The sequence below is a fragment of the Helianthus annuus genome, chromosome 2, assembly GCF_002127325.2.
Source record: "Helianthus annuus cultivar XRQ/B chromosome 2, HanXRQr2.0-SUNRISE, whole genome shotgun sequence".
NCBI lineage: Eukaryota > Viridiplantae > Streptophyta > Magnoliopsida > Asterales > Asteraceae > Helianthus > Helianthus annuus.
Window position 1 is genome coordinate 116,523,305 of NC_035434.2, and position 14,088 is coordinate 116,537,392.

Here is a 14,088-nt window from a genome sequence, read left to right on the forward strand (position 1 = left end):
TGAGAAGAAAAGCAAAGTTGCTTAGAACCGACAAGTGAATGATATATGGGAGGCTTTATAGGTAAGATTTCTTGTGCTGACAGGGTTCAAAAGGCTCAACTAGCTACTTTAAGTAGAGAACTCGAGCAAATTCTCATGAAGGAGACAAACACAATTGAAGAATTTGCTAGTAGGTTTAGTGGATGTGTTTGAAAGTTTAATAATCTTGGGCCGAGTCTTGATGATGCAATAATCGTTCGAGATAAGTATCTTCGGATTGTTGCCTCCATCGAGCAGTATTCAAACTCTAAAGCATGTCGATCGAAGAAACAATAGGCAGGTTGAAAGCCTATGAGGAAAGCATCAAATTGCAAAACGAGACTGGTAATGATAATGAAAACAAGCTATCATTTACTAAATCTGATGGAGAAGATAGTTCAAAGAAATATGAGGTCATTTATAAATGTTGTGGAAGGAGACATCAAATCAAAGTAACCGTGGATGGGGTCGTCGTAATGGAAGAGATGGACATGACCGGTCTGGAGGAAACGGGGATAAAAGAAAAATAAGATGCTTCAATTGCAATGAATATGGGCATTACGCAAGCGAGTGTCCCAAGAAAAGAAAAAGAAGTGGAAGCGAATTTGGTTCACGAGGATGACTCGACGTTGTTCTAAAAGGGAAATGGGTCAATATCAAGACTAAGGGGGAGAATGAAGGGTTAATCTTGATAAGTTGAAAGAATTAAAGGGTTGAAGTTACAATTTTGCTAAAGAGTTTTAAAAGAGCCATTGGATAAGTCTTTATTTATTTTTAATAGTTTATTTATTTAGGTATGTTTATCTAGTAGTTTGGTTTTATAGTTTGAAATTAATTAGAATAACTCATTTAGCAAGGATAGTTTTTAGTATAAATATAGGTATTGGGATATCGTAGTTCTTAGTTTAGTTTTTTGTTTGATTAACATTAAAAGAGTCGTGAAATGTTCTTACAAATCTCGTGGGTTTATTTGTTATGTTTAAACTCTAATTTACGTACATGGGGCACAGCTTGAGTGCGTGTTTTTTTTCTTCTAAAGAGCATGTTGAAATCAGTGCTAGGTTTGACATGTGGAAGGGATGTGCTTCATGATGCTCCAAGACTGCCATGGTAGTGAAAATCTATGCTAGGTTTGACATATGGAGGGGATGTCCTTCATGATGGTTGTGGCGTGGTGGTCAAACAAAAATAGTATAAGATTAGTTAGTATAATAGATGAAGCTACTAATTAAAAACAAATATTTGTTGCTCTTGTTTATTGTTACTCGAATTTGTTTGGTAAAAACGTAGAAAAAACGAAAAAAACAATCCGAAACAAGGAAAAAAAACGCAATAAAAAAACGATAAAAATCACCCAAAATAAGGAAAAAAGCGTAATAAAAAATGAAGTTAACTAATGCGTAATTATGTAACTGATGAAAACATGAAGATTAGGAGATAAAATAACTTTATTTATGTATGGAGCTTCATAATTAGGACTATGACATTATTTAGAGTGAGGATGATTACAGAACACTAATTTATCGATCTGACGAGTATAAGATTAGTTAGTGAAGTTACTAAAGACAAATTTTTGTTGCTTTTCATGATCTTTTATTTGGAATACAAATATAAGGCTTTTTTATTGCATTTTGTGATTGTATATCACATTTTCTGATGATTTTCTTTGTTGTCACCTGAATTTGTTTGGTAAAAACCCAGCGAAAATGTAGGAAAAAAATGGTAAAAAAACATCTAAAACAAGGAAAAAAGCACAATAAAAAAACAATGCGTAATCATACTGATGAAATGATGAAGACATCAGAGTGACATTATTTTCTATCATGGAGTTTCGTTACTAGTAGCCAACTATGACATTATATAGAGTGAGGATAATTACATAACACTAAGTTATAGATTCTGATGACCACACAAGTAGATCAAATGCATGTATTACTCCCAGAACATGAAAGAGCTGATCCTTCAAAACGAATGTAATCATACATGACTCCACGGAATGGGGTTCCTCCATTTGCTTGTGTCAAATATATTGTGTTCTCTTCATTGGAGATCAAAAGTGTTCCTGGTATATCTATGTTGAATAACCAACTCAAACCATGTATTCCATGCCTTGCAATCGCATTGTCTCCTCCAATGATTCCGGTTGAAAATAGAGGAGAATCTGTGTTTAGATCGTTAACTCGAACCTGAACATCAAGTTTTAGTCACAATCTTAATATCAGTTATGGGCAGTGTAAGTGCATATATCATATTAGTATATAGTGGCGGACCTAGAAATCTCTTTATGGTTATCGGAAATTTGCATGGGTCGGTTATCTATCACTAAAATCTACAATTTTTTCAGTCTGGTTTAGGCCAGGTCGGTTTGAATGGCGGCAAGGCTGATAATTAATCTTTGTACTTAGCTATACAACAAATGAAGAGAAAAAAATTGTAGGCAGATCGAATAAATCCCTGTATTATATATCACTCATTTTGACTCAACTATAAACCATCTATAATGTCATCTCTAACTTATATCCAAAATAAATTAAGGACGTTTGATGATGTATTCAAGGACGTGGTAAGCTAAGGACGTCTGATGATTTGAACCATGGTATATTTGGACACTTCGATTTAAATTTTCTTAAAAAAGGAGTTGTATCCAAAATAACATATATTTAAATAGAGTTAAATGTTTGGTTAGTCCCCGTAGTTTGCAGATAATGTAGAGTTGGTCCTAAAACTTCAATAATTACATAGGTGATCTTAGACCATCGACATTCATAACCCAACTCAACCCAACCTTTATTAAAAAACTAATTTCTCTTTCTTCCATTTACATAACCCAACCTTTCATACCCATTAATAACCCAACCTAAACCAACTTTTATAAATAAATATTTATTTTATATTAAAAATGTGTTTTTTTTTAACAAAATCTGTTTTTAATAAAATTTATATAGGGATGTTCACAAAATTATTTTAAGAAATACTGTGTATTTGGTTTTTCTCATAAGATTAATTATAAAAAGTTATTTAAGTAATTAAATTAATGGGGGGAATTAGTAGTTAACAAAAAAGGTGCACCAATCATGTTTGGACAAGTGGATGTGGTTTTGGGTCATGACCTAGGTTGCTCCAACAACCTGGTCGTTAGTTTCATTTTCTTTTTTCTTTTTTTAACTTTAGTACAACAAATAATATTTTAACAAGTGGCAACCCAACTACACAAAGATCACTAATGGAGATAGTCTTAGTGGTTGTAAATTTTACAGGTCTTTATCACTAACCTATGTTAGATTTCTGAGTTAAATATGTGTGAAATGTCTATTTACCCTAAGGTTAAAGACAAAAAACGAGCCCACTTTATTTAACTAAAATAGAAAATAATTAAATCACCCCTCATTAAACCAAATTTAACCAAAACACCTCTCCACACCATCATCATCCAACAATTTCCTAATCATAAAAACCCCCTAAATCACCTATTGTTGCAAATTTAGAATTTCTTCACAACACCCCCTTTTCTCAACTATCCAATTCCAATTCTTCCGAATCTCAACTATCCGATCTGAATCTGGTTGATTTGTGCAAGAGTGAATTTATTATTGAAAAACAAGTTCATATTCAATGTGGGGTTCCAAATTAGTACCTGAAGATCCGATACTTGTGCTGATGCTAGAGCCAATCTTAATTTATAAGTTTCATCCTTATTCACATTGTTAAGCTTGAACTTGATAGTCCACGTCGTTTTTTCATACACATTGTCACCTTTCTTCCTATAAAGCTAAACACAAGTTCATATGCCATAGATCATATATGCACCCATCCAAAAACTCTAATACATACCGCGGTACATGTGCGAAGAACCAATCTTTTCTGTAGTCGCTTTCACCGATCGTGAAAACCAAATCACCATCGGGGTATAGCATAGCATATTGTTCCCATAATCCATACTGCCTAAACCTGCTCGTATAACATGTTAGAAGTTCTTTTATATTTATTTTCACTTTTTTTTTTAAAATCCTAATGTAGCATAAGGCACCTGTTAGGATCATCGGTGAGAAACTGGTTGGTATACATCGGGTCAGGATCAGGAATGTAGAATTCGGCCGCAGAACGGTCGGGTATCCCAATATCCCATAAAGTCGGACCATCTCTAGGAGGCTCGTAAACAAGATCCCCAACTTCGATATCACAACCTGCTCAAATTATACGCAATAATTTTTTTAATGGCAAAACTTACTCCTACATTACATTACACCAATTTTGTTGACCTTATCAGATTAACTTTTTAAATTAAAGGAACAAAAAAACTGTTGAGGACGTAGTAATTAATCAAGTCGGCATCGACCAATTCTGCACGGTTACCAAAGTAACCAATCCAGAAGGTAGGGTTGACTCAACCTTTTTGAGCGACTAAAGCAGCAATTAGGCCATTTTTGTACAAAGAAGGAAAAGGGAATGCGTTTAGCAACACCCTATGATATTTAGATAGACGACCTGGTGTGATGGTAATTGCCTCAGGTTTTTTGTAATCTCCAATGAAACCTCTGACCCAGGCGTATAGATTATATGTGCCCGGCAAAATATGTTCAATCGAAAAACATCCTTGTTCGTTGGTTTTACTCCAAAATTGATAGCCCTGTGGACACCATTGTGTTGCACATAAGAAAGTTCAAATTAGAACATTGCAACTTAATTTAGATCTTCTTGCATGCAAATAAAACTCACCTTGTTTTCGCTTTCCCATGATCCGGGGTCTCCAGGTGGAGCTAGTCCAAGGTAAGCACCATTTGTGGGTGCTTGTTCATCGCTAATGAATCTGAATTGATGTTAACAAAATATTATGACACCTTGGTGTGTGGACTTTTTGTTTATTTGTTGTTGGAATGATTATATACCTGTCGTATACGAATAATCTACCGCATATCACCCCCCTTTCATTAGCTTGTCGGAAATCCATTGAAGCCGGAAAACTATAAGGCCATTTTCCCACTTCTTCTAGCATCTAAAAAGATAGTAATTCAACAATAATCATGTTTATATTCAATAGAATGTAGTTTTTGGTGATTCAATATCCAAGCTGATTCAATTCAAGTGTAGTAAACACACATGAAACGTTTTTTTTTTAATTTTTATTTTATTTTGTCGAAGTAGGTTGTTTAGGAACGAGACTAGTACTTTTTAGGTGTTTTCTAGACGTCTCTATGGTGTTCGATTGCCAACCAAGCTAGCTTGCTGAGTCAACTTACAGGGGTAGTGGACCGCCATGTAGAAGTACAAAAAAGTTATAAAAAAACACATAGAAGTACACGTCTCGTTTCTAAATCACCTACTAATACATAAAATTCCCGATGAAACAAAACCTGATTCTTGGCATCTTACCAAAGTGTAAGAGGGTCTTCTCCTGTAGAAGTCGTATTGAGATGCATAAAAACCGGGCCAAAAACTTTCTTCCATAGCTCCCCTTCGGAAAACTTGACAACTAAATCGTTTCCGCCATAATGAGCACTGATAAACATCTGAAATTAGATGAAAATAAGGCTCCAATGAACTACATTTTTAACATTTATTAGCATGGAACTTTGTTAATACAACAAATGTTGCTATTCATACAGCTAGATTTATCGGGCCCACATGAGAAGTAAGTTCTTGCTTCGTGGGCCCACCTGTTCTGAACTCGTTACTTGGTGTACTTTGCCAGAATCCAACAGGTGGGTCCGTAGATATCCACCCATGGACCTTTAGATCCTTGGTTTCACATGAATACTGATATTTATCGTCTACCTACATACCAAAAACCAAAAAAAATTTAGAACAATATGATCCTATGGAGGACAATAAACAATATCACTTATGAATGCTAACACAAGGTTACCCAAAGAGATATTTGCAACCACCTTTTCGGGCGCAAATGATTAGCAAAAGGTCTTTTGCTTGATGATGGAAAAGGTGGTCACAATTGCCCAATTTTCTAGTTATATATGTTCATTTTGGTTTAATTTGGGTAGAAACAAGACTAATGACTTTTAATCTCTTCTAACATTACACTGATAATGCTAATGCTATGATTACCTGTCCTTTAAACTCTGGTTCCACAGGATTAACAAGTAGTACTGCCTCAGGATAAGCCAATGGTTTACCTCTAGCGGGTAACCGATCATCAGGTAGAGGCATATACCTTTGTCTGTCATCAGACATTGCCATATAGTGAAACCTATAAAATATTAACATATTTTTTTACATTTAGATTTCCATTTTCATCCAAGACTGTTTGAGAACCCATAGTCAGATGTTTACTTGTCTTTCCTGAGCTTGAACACTATCCTGGTTTCGTCAAGATTGAAACCAGGAAATCCCTCCAAATGTTCGTAGATTGCATACGAGTAGAAACCAGAAGAACCGCGAAGAACCACGAACCTAGAGTCTTCTATTGTTACAAACATTATCTTCATAAAGCTAATCTGAAATTAAACATAAAGCAAATATAACCTTTTGTCTATCTTCAATGAGACATGCTTTCCCACAAGGGTGGAATCCCATGTTCTTGTAAACGAGAGCTCTACTTGATCTTCGGTTTCGACTATAACTTCACAACTTGTTCCTTCAATCCTGTTTTGTGGGAATGTGTATTGAAATATATAGGTTTTTAAGCAAGTAAAAACTAAATGAATATAGTCGATAGGCTGACAGATTTACCTTTCAAAAGTACCGGTTGTTCCAGGATTGTCGGGTGAACTCCAAACAAGATCCCAACATATTGATCAATTGCTTGGTTTAGGCATAATTCTAACTAAGGCACATGGGAAAAAAAGATGGCAATATGGTATTCGGTGATGATTTTAGCTACACTTATTGTGCTTTAAAATTAGTATTGAGTTGGGAAAACTGAGGATTTGTAATGGATTTCATCACTAAAGCAATGTTTCGGGTCCAAACCGGACAGGGGACTGATCGTTTTATTGGTTCAGTGGTTGGAGCGGTTGGATTAGATTTTAGAATCGAATGACGTTATAAATAATATAAAAAACTAAAAATGTCAAAATATATATACAAAGATAATTATGAAAATACTTTACATAATTGCATTGTAGATACTCTTTAACACTAGAACAATATAAGCTAGACAGTGTGGTGGCTGTTGGGGAAGATGACCCATATTGGCAGCGGAAGTTGCAGACATTGTATCATTCATGTTTTCCATTGATTAGAACAGAAATGAATAATAAGAATGAGGGTTGTGAGTGCAGAATATGAATCGGAATCAAATGGACAATTCTAGTGTAACAGAAATGTCTTGGTAACCAGAAATGTTTGTCGGTTAATACATATATATACCTATGAGAATGACGGTTGTAGGAATTGGCGGGAATAACCGCTATATGAAACGGTGCCACCAATTCGTCATCTCGGTTCGATAATTAATTACGTAATAAACTAAAACATCCTAAAATACATAATAAACATACATAATTAAGTTTATAATCTAACATACTCCCCTAAACTTAATTATGTTTAGAAGCATGTATGAGGACACTCCGGGTCGTTTTGCCTGCATCTTCTTCATCCCTTCCCAGTCATTACCGGCAAACAAAGCATAGTGATGGATCGCCTCTTCATCTTGAATATCTCCGTCCCTTTTCCTTCTTCATGGCAAAGATCTGATGAACCTTTGTCTTGTTCCACCATTTCCTTATCTATCGCTTTTCCTTGCACAGCCCTGAACTTGTAATAATAGATTAATATGTCCATATACATGGCATAAAATGTCCTCATCAGTTCTACAATATCATATTCATAACCCACATCGTTTTCCACGACTGCCCAACGGTCGTTGGTCGACATAATCTTATACCCTGCATTACGTTTTTGTTTGTCTTTCATTCCTGATTCATCTTCCTTCGAACGAACGGTTCTTTTCATAATATTCTTGTCTTCATGAACGGTTCCGGTCATCGGAACATCATCTTGCATATCGCCTACGAAGACATACGAGTCTTCATCTTCTTCGTCATCGAGAATACTACGGCCCATACCATAGCCGTCTTCAACCCTTTCATGGCTGAAACTTGGGACACTTATTTGTCCGTATTTTAACTTCTGGGAATCCTTATCGATTCCGTTCGCTATTTCACCGTTCTTCTTGCAGACGCAATTCATTGTTGGAACAACATCTTGTTCCAATCGCATCCTCCTTCGTCTTTCGTCTCCATATCCTCTGTTTTGTTCTTCATCCTGTTGTGCCCGGAATTCTTCATCCGGTTGCGCCCGGAATCGTATAATATCTACCGATTTTCTTCGATTTCCCACCGTGGCTCTGATACCACTATGTTGGGGAAGATGACCCATATTGGCAGCGGAAGTTGCAGACATTGTATCATTCATGTTTTCCATTGATTAGAACAGAAATGAATAATAAGAATGAGGGTTGTGAGTGCAGAATATGAATCGGAATCAAATGAACAATTCTAGTGTAACAGAAATGTCTTGGTAACCAGAAATGTTTGTCGGTTAATACATATATATACCTATGAGAATGACGGTTGTAGGAATTGGCGGGAATAACCGCTATATGAAACGGTGCCACCAATTCGTCATCTCGGTTCGATAATTAATTACGTAATAAACTAAAACATCCTAAAATACATAATAAACATACATAATTAAGTTTATAATCTAACAGTGGCTTTATGTGTCACAAACATATAAATATGGCTAGCATAGTTAGTTTTCGTAATAACCTTAACTTGTATTCGTGAACGAAATCACAAAATAAAAACCTCACATTACCCTCTATCAGATTCATCGTTTTGACTTTCAAGTAAATTGTCGATGTTGTTGTACTTTACGCCTGTAACGTAACCTCCTGGATTTGTTAGAGTGAGTTGAAAAATGCCATTATCTATAACCACCTACATTAGAAAACATATAACACAGCCTTTAAATTCAAAAATTCTGCGATAAGTTATAATCGAACCACCCGGAATACATACATGGTGCTTCCGAAAATGCATCTTCACTCCCATATTCTTTGCCATTTGTTCCTTAATTTCTCTGCACTAGCTTCTGTTAATTATCTACAAAACCAAGCAGGTTCTTAGCTTTAATAGATCTTGATGTTTCTTCGTAAAATAAATATAAGTGTTTTTAACATGATCAAATGTTATGCTTCAACAAGAATGTTTGTAATAGTTCTCTTTACTTAACGGCCACCTTTGGTTATTCATTCAACTAGTGTCAAGTGGGAAATTTAGCTTTCAAGAGTTGCATATACGTGATCGGAAAGCATTTCTTTTGACCCGGCAAATACGACTCTCAATTGATTATTTTTTTCATACAAATGTTCAAATGAATTTAAAAGACTAAAAGATTGAGGATTCATTCAGTTTTCGTCTTTTAATATTCTTCATTGACCGGTATGTTTTTCATTCAACTAGGGTCAAGTGGATGTTAGTTAAGGGAGGAGGGGGCGGTCCGTTATGGACTCTCCATAACGAGTTATTCTATCACTAACATCGCCGCCTTTATGTATATAATGAGTGATAGGAAGAACGAATGATATATATAACGCGTTGAAATATTATTGAGGGATGCGTATAACTTGTACATTGTGTATTAATACTTGCATATTGGAATCCCATCACTAGTGATGACCACCCACATTACATTTCTATCACTAGTGATAGAATATTGGATGATGACATAACATGATTTGATTGAATAGTGGGAGTGATAGAATTCTATCACTAGTAACCACTCCATCTCCCCTAATGTAACTTTGATATTTATATTAATCAACTTGTCAAATTCATTTTTTATGATACGGGTAAGAAAAAGAGAGATTTCTATATATAAAAATTGAAGTCAAGAAAGCATGTTTTATAAATTATATTAAACTAGTATTAACTCTTGTGATCGGCGGGGGTGTAAAACTGTGTCAAGTACACCAATATCAGATCATCGCCAGTGACCACCAACACTGGAAAAAAAATAATAACTAAGTCGATTCAGGAAATGTGCGTTGCAACGGGCCGTTTAACAGGGAAAAGAATAGGTAAAAGAACGTTGAATCACAAACGCACGTTGCGGCGAGTTAACTCGCAAAATTTAGACCTAAACGTAAAATGAAAAATTTGTAAAACTTAGAAAGTATAGGTGACCAAATTTGAAAATAAACAAATATTAAGGAAAAATTGTAAAGTAGTTAAGGTTAAAAGCAAAAACTTAAAGATAAAATAAAACTCAACAATAGATACAATCACTAGAGATAAAATTACAAACCATACTAAACAAAAATTAAATTAGTAATTAACATTAATAATATATAAATTGTACAACCCAATAAAAGTCACATACCATAATGCACAAAAAAAACTAACTAAGCACACAATATAACACTAATATGCATAAACACCTTATACATTAATAATATATAAACTTGAAATTTTAGAAGTTGCTACATCCCAAAAATTCAATCGATGCATACAACCATGTAATCATATGATTTGTGTAAAAACATCCTTTGAATAAAATAATGAAAACAACAACTTTCACACTCCAAAAGTAAAATTTCTAGAATAGTTATTATTTATTATTGGTCTTTATAGATCATTTTTATATTAAGATTTTGTCATTATTTTGTTATATACATTACTTATTATCCAGTTCTGCTTTCCGTGCTCAAGAAAGTTTTTTTTTTTATTTTCTAATGAGTTAATTACATTTTTCATTCATGTGGTTTTGTCAAAAATCACTATTTAAGTTAATTAGTTTAAAAGTTGCCAAAATAGTCCTGGTGGTTTCACTTTCATAACTATTACAGTCCACCCACGCTAACGCCATCCAGTTATCATGTTAGTTTAATTGAAATGACCATAATGCCCCTGTTATTAAAACTAAAATTCAAATAAATAAATAAAGAGTTAGTTACGTTTTCCATCCCTGTGGTTTGTTAAAAATAACCGTTACAGACCATTAGTTTTTAAAATTGCCAAAATAGTACCAATATCCTTCAATTTACTTTTCACTCTCCTTGTTTCTTCAAATTCGACCACCTAATTTTCCCCATCACGATGGACGTCAGCAATAAAACTTGAGGGTTGGAGATGAAGTATGGGCGGTGCCTTATGTTGTGGTCGGAATTGGTAGAATTCATTGGTAGAAAAGTAGTTCTCCAATGATTTGTTTGAAAAGAATGGCCATGGGGTGTGAGGGTAGGGTGGCTGGTAGTTTGATAACGATGGTGGGTATAATGGGTGGCAGAGGTGGCCATTGTTAAGGTATGTGTGTGTGATTGTGGGAGATGTTAAGATGGATGAAGTGGAGAGGGTGTGGAGCTGGAGTAGGTGATCTTCCGGCTGGATTTGAGGAAAAAGAGAGAGTGAACAATACAGTAAAGGATAGTAGATAGATGAAGTTGTTAATCGCCATAAAAGGTGTAAGTTGTGAAAGTATTGGTATTGTTTTCACAATTTTTAGAACTAATGGATTGGAATGGTTACTTTTAAAAAAACCACGTGGACGAAAAACGCAACTAACTCTTTATTTATTTTAATTTTAATAATAGGGGCATTATGGTCATTTCAAATAAACTAACAGAATAACTGGATGGCACTAGTGAGGGTGGACTATAATAGTTACGAAAGTGAAACCACATGGATTGTTTTGGAACTTTTTAAACTAATTTACTGAAATAGTGATTTTAGGCAAACCACAGGGACGAAAAACGTAATTAACTATATTCTAATTTTATGAGTAACATCGTACTTAAAATAATACATTAAGTTATCTATAAATGAATTTTAATGTTTCGGTATAATTAAACATGGGTTTTTGAACATTAAGCACAATGTTAAAATCGTACTAATGAACACACAATGCTAAATGTAAAAAAAAAAAAACAATGTTATGCAAAGATGATTTTGATAAACACGATTATATGAAATATTAAAGGTCTTAATCTACTGCTAGCAAAAACTTTCCTTGGTTCATTGCTCATTTGAGAATACCCATCTTGCCCAATGGAACTCCCCCGAATTTTATCAAATTATTCTAACCGAAAACATTATACCTGTAACAAATATCAATTAATAAATGTAGACACGAAGAAAAAATGTAGTATATTATAAAAAGAATACAAAGTGTAGTATACTATAAACATATTATAAACCTTGTAGTTTCGAAAAGCCCTTCTTCTCTAGATATTTTCAATTCCCATTCAGATCCACCAATCATTTTTATAATAATTGAAATTATTGTGTAATCCAACGAAAATTCCGATGTGTTCAGGTAGCCATTACAAAATAAGAGCAAATTGTTAGTAATATTAGAATGTAAATTGTTAGAAAGTTAATAAAATCAGTACAAAAAGTTTTAATGCAATAGAGTCATTTACCAAGCTATCGACTATATAACTTTCAAAAATATGATACTTTGAATCATTAGGAAGTTCAATGAAGTTGTATGGGTCATAGATATCTTCAAGATCAATAGCATCTGAAGGTTGATTCTTCAATAATATTTCACAAACATCATTATTAAATTTGTAGTTTTTTTAAAAATGTCTTATTTTGCATTTAGAAACATAGACTACCGCTAAAGGCTAACTTAAGTTCATATACAAAATTACTCTGGCCATCTGTAAAACAAAAGTAATTGCCACACTTATTTTTTTTAAGTTTGATAATTTGGTATGATATAAATCTTAATTAATGTTTATACACTCATTTTTTAAAAATTTATTTAATTACTTATGTGATTAGATACATGAAATCATTTATACAATAATTTATCAATTAATATTTCACTAAAATGGGTAACGAAACTTGTGAAAAAAATAAGTACTATACAATAATTAGTGACATAAAAAACGCCCGCTAAAAAGAGTACTTAAAAACATGTTATATAAAATAACAATATGTATTATTAAAAAAAAGTTATTCATAGATAATAAAGATGATAAATGTCAAGAAATCATGTCAAAAAAAAAAAGAAACAAATAACTTAAATGGTTTCCTTGATTATGAGTTTTGAATATTTTTATTTAAAGTTAATTATTTAAATTTCAAATTGTCGAAAATTACTGTGGTTACCTTTCAAATTATATTTATTTTTGTAATATGTTTATTGCTTTATTGTATAAATAATCCATTTAGAGTTGGTTATGGTTAGATATCTACCAAAACAATTGCATATATCATCTTAAAATTTATGAGTATTAGAATTTGAAAATACTAAAAAAAGTTTAAGTAAACATATAATGAATATTTATTGAAGATAACGTTTAATTAAAAATTCAAATAATAAAGGAAGAACAATCTGATAATAATTTTAGAATACAATAACATGGGATGCATGACCGAATTTTAAAAGAAATAATGTGTGATTTAAGGATATTAAGGTGGTATACGATGCTAGTCGAATCTGTTAACCTTCAAAATGTTCCTTGCATAACATAAGCGTTTAGTTATGTAAGATACAAGGTATGATTGTTAGAAAAGTAATGGATAATTTATGTAAACCAGTATTCTAACAACTTACTTATGTTCCAATTAACCAACTTTACACGTGTCGTATATATAATAAGCTTTTTTTCAATATTCAAGCGAGTAGATATGTAACCATATTTTTCATGTCATACAACTCCATTTCTATCACATGTCCACTACAAAGTAAAGTTTAAGTGATACCATACGTAATAATTTAATACGATGGAAATGTATTAAAAATTTTGAATCTATTATACAAACATATTGCTTAATTAGTGTGTAATCGATTGTATAGGAATAAAGGTTGGTATAACTGTGAAATTGATTGAAAGAATTCAGTGACAATTTAAATTTCAAAGATACAAATGAATTATTATACCATAAATATAAAAATCATATAGGGAAAAGTTGTAAACGAAAATTAAAAATGGAAATTATTGTAATTGTAAATGAAAATTAAAAGAAGAAATTATAGTAAAAATTGACGAATTTTAAAATTGAAAAAATTAAGTATGCAATTATTTTCTTAAAATAATGTCTCATTATTTTCCCGCCAAAACCTAATCTAGAGGCCCTACAAACATGACATTATTTCTTA

General features: G+C 33.0%; 1 pseudogene; it reads right to left on the reverse strand.

Moving 5' to 3' along the window:
• Positions 1 to 1,790: 1,790 nt before the first annotated feature.
• LOC110919884 lies at positions 1,791 to 9,087 on the reverse strand (annotated as a pseudogene).
• Between the last annotated feature and the right edge of the window lie 5,001 nt (positions 9,088 to 14,088).